The following is an 8,120-nucleotide window of genomic DNA, read 5'->3' on the forward strand; positions in this document are numbered from 1 at the left end:
TGTCAATAATGAAATGGAACGCATAAACATCAACATCTTAGGCATTAGTGAGCTGTAATGGACTGGTATCGGCCATTTTGAATCTGATGACCACATAGTTTATTATGCCGGAAATGACAAATTGAAGAGGAATGGTCCCTCATATATGATGGTGAAATTAGGACATTTCCAGATAAACAGAAATTAAAAGAATTTATAATGACCAGATCAACTTTAAAAACAAATGGACTGAGACCAACAACAGCAGATAAGAACCTTAGATAAACAAACATGATAACAACACCCAGAACTGCATCCAGATATAGAAGTATTTAAAGTAAAACAAACCTACAAGACTGAAAATAAGGAACCAGAGAAATCATTGCATAATGAACTACAAAGCAAAAAAAAAGGAATAGTGTAGATACAGAACTTCCAAATAGCAAGGAAGTCAAGTAGATTTCAATTTAAAACAGACAGTTTTATCAAGAAAAAAATTAATAAATTACAGGGTAACCTCAAAGGAAAATAACACATCTATACATCAAAATAAAAAAAGAGGAAAATTAGAAAGATTTAGTACACAACAGAAATGAAATTGACAAGAAAACCCTCAAACAAAATGAACTCAGCATAGAAAATTATGTAGAACAAAGAAACCAGCAGTATCACAAGAAAAATACACACAAAAAATGGCAGCAAAAAATTCATACCTACTGATAATTACACTGAATGTAAATGAATTAAATATACCAGTCAAGAGACATAAAGAGTAGAATGGATAAGAAAACAGTGTCCTTCAATATGCTGTTTACAAGGAACATATGAAAAAGATGGAGAAAGCCTAAATGCTCATCAGCAGAAGAATGGTTAAACAAACTTTGACATATCCACACAATGGAATACTACATAATACTGAAGAATAATGATGAATCCGTGAAACACCTCACAACATGGTTGAACCTGGAGGACATTCTGCTGAGTAAAATCAGCAGAAAAGACAAATATTGTATGAGACCAATGTAAAAAGTTAAGAAAAGGTTTTCTTGATAAAAGAAACAATCTATGATTGTTACAGGGTGGAGGTAGGAGAAGGGAAAACTATTCATGGGCTAGTGGGTTACCATGTTAACATGGGTGACAAGGCAGGCAATGTACAACAGGAGGGAGGTTAGCAGAGGAGAGATGAAGGTAGCGAGAGACACAGGGAGGAATGCCAGAGTTAAGGTACATGGAAAGGATTGCAACCATTTAATGAAGCAAAGTATGTGGTTTGTTGAATGTAAAACCGATGATCTGCTCTGTAAACAAACCTTCACTCAATTCACAATAAAAACGTAAAAAAAATTCTTCCTGTTGTTTGTTGTTAAATGCAGTTGACTCAGTTCTGACTCACAACATCCCTGTATGGGAATGGCTGGTGAATTTGAACCACTGATATTACGGTTCAAACTGATCTTGCAGTCCAGTACTTATCCTACTGTGCCACAATTAGTAAGTTTGTTTTCATTTTCATTCCTTTCCAAGTATGGCTGTTAATAAGGGTGTCAAAATTCCTTGGTGATGAATTTAATGATCTGTTTTGAAATGGGCTCTGAGCTTATCTGTTTCCTGAATACCTAATCCATACCTTTCTCATTTATTTTTATTAAAAGACTCAGGTCGGGGGAGGGGCAGACAAAATTCAACTTTCTTATCTAATCTTGTTGTTGTTGTTGTTAGGTGCCATCAAGTCGGCACCGACCCATAGCGACCTTATGCACAGCAGAACGAAACACTGCCCTGTCCTGGGCCAACCTCACTATTGTTGCCACGCTTGAGCCCATTGATGCTGCCACTTTGTCAGTCCATCTCGTTGGGGGTCTTCCTCTTTTCCTCTGACCCTCCACCTTACCAAACATGATATCCTTCTCCAGCAACTGGTCACTCCTGACAATATGTCTGAAGTATGAGAGACAAAGTTTGGCCATCCTGGCCTCCAAGGAGCACTCTGGCTGCACTCGTTCCAACTCAGATCTGTTGGTTCTTTTGGCAGCCCATGGCCCTTTCAATATTCTCCTCCAACACCATTACTCAAAAGCATCAATTCTTCTATGGTCTTCCTCATTCACTGTCCAGCTTTCGCATGCATATGAGATTATTGAAAATATCTAATCTTGTTGTTAAGTGCCATCGAGTCAGTTCCAACCCATATCTAATCTTAAACAATGTTTATTTGCTCCAGGGAAAGCAAAAAACTTTGGTTATAAACACTTGAGGTCTCTCACACAATGACAATGAATACTTCCTGGATCACCATGTTTTGTTCCCACCGAAAATCCACTTCAATTGAGTCAATTGTGACTCACAATGATCCAATTCATAGCAACACTATAGGAGACCTGTACCTTTGGGTTTCCAAAACTATAAATCGTTATAGCTACAGACAGCCTCATCTTTTCAAGTGGAGAGGCTGGTGGGTTTGAACTGCTGACCTTGTGGTTAGCAGTCCAACGCATTACCAATCAGGCGGTCAGGACTCTTTGTTGTTGTAATTAAGTGTTCTCTAGTTGATTCTGACTCATAGTGACCTCCTGTACAACAGAAGGAGACAATGCCAGGTACTGAGCCATTCTCATAATCTTTGCTATGTCTGAGCCCATTGCCCTAGGCACTGGATCACTCCATCTCTGAGAGCTTTCCTCTTCTCCCCTGACCCTCTGCTCTACCAAGTATGACGTCCTTCTTCAGGGACTGATTTCTCCTGATAACATTTCCGTAGTACATGAGACGATGTCTCACCCTCCTTGCTTCTAAGAAGCATTCTGTTTGTACTTCTTCCAAAGCAGATTTGTTCATTCTTTTGGCAGTCTGTAGTATGTATCCATTATTGTTCGCCAACACCATAATTCAAATGCACAAAGTCTTCTTTGTTCTTCCTTATTTGTTGTTCAAGTTTTGCATGAAGACGAGGTGACCACTTTACAGCATTGTTAAACGTTAACCAATGTGACATCTTGGAGATGAAGTATCTGGGTGATATTTTTTTTCTCTGTGCTTATCTATATTTCGCAATTTTTTTTACAGTGAGTATGCATTTCTTCGATTATTTTCTATCTACTCTATTAATCCATTATTTTGAAATCATGTCGTTTATTCCAGAGTGAGTTTCAGCTGCATGTATAAGGAAGTCTACTGAGTGATGAATGATGGGTCTTCACTTCTATTCATCCCAAGTCAAAAGGAGGTAGGAAGAGAAGCTGCATCTGAACACAGATATGACCAATAGACCTTGTTGTTGTTAGGTGCCACTGAGATGGTTTTGACTCATAGCCACCCCTTGTGATAGAGTGGAACTGTCCCATAGGGCTTTCTAGGCTGTCTTCTTTGATCACCCCAGACAGATTCCTACTTCAGTAGTATGTTCAGCTTTCTCTTCTTAGGGACAATTCCTGCTTGTCCATAGTTGCCGACGATATAAGGGAATACCTTTTTTCTAGAAGGCTTTTCCCAATTTCAGCCTGGATATATTTATACATCTTCTTTTGGCACCTTAAGAGACTTTCAAAGGAAAAAGTGAGGGCTTGGAAAAACCCTCTAGTACTTTTCAAGAACCCCGAATTCCAAAGCTAGCCTTCCCCAGCAAACATGTTCTAGTTTGTGCTGATGATGAGTCACTTATCATTGCTTACTGTCACACAGGGACCTGGTGCCATAGGAGTGCTCTCTTCACTTCCTCTTTCTGAGGTCCTCTCTCCGTCTCCAGATGGGAAAATGTAACTTGTGAAATCACTGCAACAGATTCACATAGAAATGACTGTAAAAGTTCCAGGAGGCTGGATAAACACCAGGACTAGTAATTTCTGTTACTCAGTGATTACAGTTATTGTGCTTAGGAAGAAACTCCTCCCTTCCTGCTTTTACCAGCTCCTCCCAGGGTCGGCTCCCATTACTGTCCTTACTATTTTTGCAAGTCCTAGAAATCTCTTAAAATGGAATTTCCTTCCCTTTAGATATCAAAAGTAAACACTTACTCTAAAGTCCATGAAGCAACTTGTTCTTCCTTACCAAGTCTTAGGCTTCAACAATAATCTAGTGGTTATGAGTTGGGCTGCTTAACCTCAGGGTCAGCAGTTCGAGACTACCAGTGGTTCTGTGGGAGAAAGATGAGGCTTTCTACTCCCGTAAAGATTTACAGCTTCAGAAACTCTATATAGGGTCGCTATGAGTTGGAACCAACTCCATGGCATACAACATGAGGATTAGAGGTGGGTGTTGGGAAGCCAGACAGTCGAGTATGTTGTTATTACGTGCCATTGAGTCTGTTCCAATACACAGTGATTCTGTAAGAGTTTCCAAGGAGTGACTTGTGGGTTTGAACCACTGACCTTGCTGTTAGCAGTTCAGTACTTATTCTACAGTGTCAAATCAGTATTCGTTATTAAATGCTGTTGAGTCATTATACAGCGTTTCCAAGGCTGTAAATCTTTACGGTAACAGAAAGCCTCATCTTTCTCCTGAGGGGTGACTGGTGAATTCAAACTGAGGACCTTGGGGTTAGCTACCCAACATGTACAACACCAGTATGTTGCTTTTGTTTAGTGTTGTCAAGTTGATTCTAATTCTTAGAGACTCTGTATAGGGTTTTTAAGGCTGTGAATCTTTGCAGGAGCAGAAAGCCTCTTTTCTCACTCAGAGCAGCTAGTGGGCTCAAACTGGTGACCTTGAAGTTCTCATACGTTTTCAGAATTGCTAACAGAGCCCTAATTATACAGCCAAGAAGCTGAGGCTTACAGTGCTGATTGAAGTAAGGCTGTAGTCTACAATGAGAGTCCTAACTCCATTTGGAGTCTTGACACAGTTCAGATGCTATTTGAGTTCTTTATTATGTTACTTCCCCAATGCTTGCTGACCATTAAAGCAGCAATGTGGCTATGCTTAAGAGAAGTCTGTGGCAAGGGAAAGGCAGTTTGCTCTTAGGAAGAATGTGGTAACTATTATGCAGAAAGTATTCACACAAAGGACTTGGGAACTTGCCTGGCCATTTACTAAAAGTAGTCAATCAGATGCTTGTTATCTAGTTTAAGTTAAAAGTTGGGGTCCTGGTGCTTATGACTCAGGGTCACATGATCATGAGTCATATCCTGTCCACCACTTAGCCAGGTAATCAAAGCTCTAGAACTAATCCTGTAATCATTTTTTAACCTGAAATTATGGTCCAATCATGATCCATTCCTTGCTTCTGTAGTCCTGCCTACAGTGATGAATTGACCTACAAACCAGTCATCATGTTGTGATGAGTTCCTTTGTTCTTTATGGTATATCAGAAAAACCATGGTGCAAACTGGTAGATTCCACAGGCCTCTTTATTGTTTACTGCTGATGGTTCCCTCATTCAGTAAGACTGCCTTTGTTCTGTTTTTGTCCTGTTTAAGGCTTACTTAAAGGGTCTCTATAGAACATGGTAGAGTCCTGGTATGGTGTTGTAGAATAAGCACTGAATTGATAATCTCAAGGTCAGCAGTTCAAACCCACCAGCTGCTCCTTGGAAACCCCATACAGAGTTGCTATGGGGTTGGAAATGACTTGACTGCACTTAATAACACCAACAAAATAGAACATGTTGAGGAGCCTACGTGACCCTTTGGGATACCAACCACAAGTAGATGGTTCAAACCCACCAGCTAGCTGCTCTGTGGAGAAAAAAAACGAGGCTTTCTACTCCCATGAAGATTTACAGTCTCAGAAGCCATAGGAGCAGTTCTGCTCTGTCCTGTAAGTTTGCCATAAGCACTGGATGCCAGAGGGTTTGGTTTGTTCATAGACATGTTTGAATCTGGGGTCTTTTTTCCCTTAGCATTGAAAGCGCCATGGGCTACCAAAAGAACCAACAGATCTGTGTTGGAAGAAGTGCAGCCAGAGCGCTCCTTAGAGGCCAGGATGGCCAAACTTCTTCTCTCATACTTCAGACATATTGTCAGGAGAGAGAAACCAGTCCCTGGAGAAGGATATCATGTTTGGTAAAGTGGAGGGTGAGAGAAAAAGAGGAAGCCTCCCAGTGAGAGGGATTGGCAAAGTGGCAGCATCAATGGGCTCAAGCGGAGCAACAGTTGTGAGGTTGGCCCAGGACGGGGCAGTGTTTTATTCTGTTGTGCATAGGGTCACTATGAGTCAGTATTGACTCAATGGCACCTAACAACAACAAAACAACACTCCCCATTTCCCTTCATTTCCATCAGCCCTAGGCAACTGCTAGAACATAGATGTTCTATCTCTAGATATGCCTATTTTGGATAGTTGATGCCTATTTTGGACATTTGATGCAAATGGAATCATACAATATATTGTTCTTTGTGACTGTCTTCTTTCACTTAGTATAATATTTTCAAGATTCATCCAAGCTCTGCCCTGTACTTCACTTTCTTTTTTTAAATGGGTCAATTAAAGTATATATTTTTAAATTTATTTTTTGTGATATAGAAGTCTATTTTTAAACTTTGTATTGTGAGTTGAGTGAAGATTTACAGAGCAGATTATCAGTTTTACATTCAACAAATCACGCTCTTCATTTCATTTCAAAGATTGCATCCTCTCCATGTAACATCAGTTCTCTCACTTCCTCCAGATGATTCTTGTTTTCATTCAACCTTCTTTTCCAACCCTTTTGAATTTTGTCTGTACATAATGCTGCCCTGTTGATCTTGAATGGTTGATCATTCCATGATGTACATATCTCACTAATGTTGTTCCCCCTATATACCTATCTATTGCTTGTCTGGAAATTGAGTCACAAGGGTGTGTTCAGTTCTGGATATGAAAGTTGAACAAGGGCTATAGTCTTGGGTTCCTCCAGACTTTATGACCAGTAAACCTGATCTCTCTCTTTTTTTAAACTTTGAGTTTTGTTCCACATTTTCTTTCACTCTATCCCAGACCTTCTAATGGTAGTGGTAGCTGGGCATCATCTTAATGCTATGGTCTCAGGATCATGGAGACTGATGTTCATATGTTTCATTAGTCTATTGGATGCTTCATTTATTTATTTTAAAAATTTTTTTATTGTGTATTATGTGATAGTTTACATGGGAGAACATTAGCTTTACATTCATCCTATCATATATCGTTTCTTTGCCATGGTTACAATCCCCTCCATACATCATCAACTAACCAAAGGTTATACCCTGCAAGCCTGTCCCCCGGTCATCAGCACACAACCCCTCTCCCTCTCTGGGTCTAAAGTCCCCAGCTGCATCATCATCTCTGCCCCCATCTCTGGCATCACTGCTTCTCTGGGTACGGTCTCCCTCTCCCCTTTTCTCCCTTGATGGTCCCAGGGACTTGTGCTCCTGGACTGCAAAGTCAATCACTCCCCTCCTTTTGTTACAAAACGTCCACCTTTACATTTCCAACCCTCACAGTCAGTCCTGATCACAATTATTCACTATTGTATCACAAGAGACCTATCTGCATCTCCTTTCATCAGATCCAGCCAGACAGATTGGATACTACTCAGTGGATATTCTACCTTTCTCCACACACTCTGGATCTAGGCTCCCTCTTGAAAGCTTGTAAGACAGTCACTTCTTGCCTTTGTAGCCTTCCACCCCCCACCCCCCCACTCCCATTTTGGGTAGCCAATGTCCAAGTTGCCCATCCCTGTCTACCCTGTGTAGATAGGGGGTGGGAATGATCCTCGCTGTAAAGATTTGTTCCCTCTTTTGAGCTACAGCATCCATATGTGTAGGTCAAGTTCATCATATTGTATCAGATTACTCTTTTTTTCCATTTTCTTTCTTATTCTAGTTGAGTTCTGATCATCCAGTCATTGAAGCCAGGTCAAGTGGGTATTATCTTCAAGTGTGGGTGTTCTTGTGCATATGTCCTCTCTTCTTATCAGCTGGACACTTCATTCTCCACTCTAGTCCTCTGTGGCTATGTCACTGATTCTGGGCTCAAGAGTCTCCAGGTCTTGCCATATTGCTGGCCAACCAGATCTCCACCTGGGTTCACAGGAGTCTACTGAATGTTGTAGGGCTTAGCTCGCAGCTTCATTGCTGTTTTTCCCTCACTTCCCTTTATCAGTGACAAACGTGGTCACCAATCAGAGCATGTATTACCCTTGAGTCTTAGTCTTTGAAAGGGGTTTGCCCTAAGGGGACCCA

Source organism: Chrysochloris asiatica, unplaced genomic scaffold, assembly GCF_000296735.1.
Source record: "Chrysochloris asiatica unplaced genomic scaffold, ChrAsi1.0 scaffold00007, whole genome shotgun sequence".
NCBI lineage: Eukaryota > Metazoa > Chordata > Mammalia > Afrosoricida > Chrysochloridae > Chrysochloris > Chrysochloris asiatica.